The sequence below is a fragment of the Carlito syrichta genome, unplaced genomic scaffold (genome assembly GCF_000164805.1).
Source record: "Carlito syrichta isolate Samal-C Ts95f unplaced genomic scaffold, Tarsius_syrichta-2.0.1 Scaffold308112, whole genome shotgun sequence".
Lineage (NCBI taxonomy): Eukaryota > Metazoa > Chordata > Mammalia > Primates > Tarsiidae > Carlito > Carlito syrichta.
This window is the reverse complement of record NW_007252208.1, coordinates 289,516-290,765: the sequence shown is the minus strand read 5'-3', so window position 1 is coordinate 290,765 and position 1,250 is coordinate 289,516.

The window sequence follows — 1,250 nt, the reverse complement described above, 5'->3', positions numbered from 1 at the left end:
TTCCACACTAGCCTGGGCAACTTGGCGAGACCTCGTCTCTACAATAAATTTTTTTAAAGTAGCCAGACGTGGTGGTTCACACCTGTGGTTCCAGTTACTTGGAAGGCTGAGTCAGAAGGATGGCCTGAGCCCAGCAGGTCAAGGCTTTGGTGGCCGTGAGTGTGCCACTGCACTCCAGCCTGGACGAGGGAGTGAGACTCCGACTCAAAAAAATAAAAATTTTTTACGTTAGGTAAAAAATAAAAATAAGAGTTTGAATAGATCGGTGGTTCACAAACTTGTTGGTCCCAGAATCCCTTCACACTCTGAAAAACTACAGCGGACACAAAAATAATTTATGCTTAGCTATATCAATATTTATCGTTTTAAGAACGAAAACAGAAGCCTTTGAATGACCATTTCTCCAAACAAGAAGACACTCCAGTAAGATGAGCAGTATCGCTTGGCAACTTTGCAAAAGTCTCGAAAGTCTGTCTGGCTTGAGACAGCAGGATTCTCCTGTCTGCCTCTGCTTTTAACCTGGTCCGCGTCACAACTCGTGTGGCCTCTGCAGACCTGGAAGGGCTTCAGCGCCGTGATCTCCGGGCCGGGCCCGGCCCACACGCTCAGTCCTGGCCCCGTCACACTCCACAAGTGCGTGCTCTGCCCGCTGCCTCTGCGCCCGGTTTCTTCGCCCTCCGCAGAAAGGGGGTGCAATCCCCACACGGGGTCGTCGTGAGAATCCACATTCCCTGGCCCCCATTCCACGGGCACACATGGCAGGACCAACGAGCCAGGTCCCTGCCCCGGGGCTGAGGGGCACGACAGCGATGGGAGGAAGCAGCGATGGATACGCGAGCGTAAGGCATCCGAGTGCCAGGCAAACTGTAAAGCGCGGTTCTGCGAGAGTTACCATCGCTGCGGCTGCGCCAAGCGAAGAGGCCGCAGAACCAAGGCGCGGCGGCGGCGAGGGCACAGCTCCCCGAGCTTCTCCTTCGCACCGAGCCGCGGATGGAGCTCCGTGCGCGGGCGAGGAGCCCAGGACCCGCGGCAACCCGCTCCGCCGCGGTTCCGGGCGCGGAGCCCGGGTCCCGCGCAGCGTGAGCATCATCGATGCGCTCGTCGCTCTACAGATCCGGGCCCGGGAATGGGCGGGCCCGTTTGGCCTCAGGTGGTCCAACAGGCGCCGGAGCGAGCCAATGGCGTGGCCGCGATGCCCCGCCCCTTCCTTTTGATTGGCCGGCGCCGGAAGGCCGGGCGGCGAGCCGCCG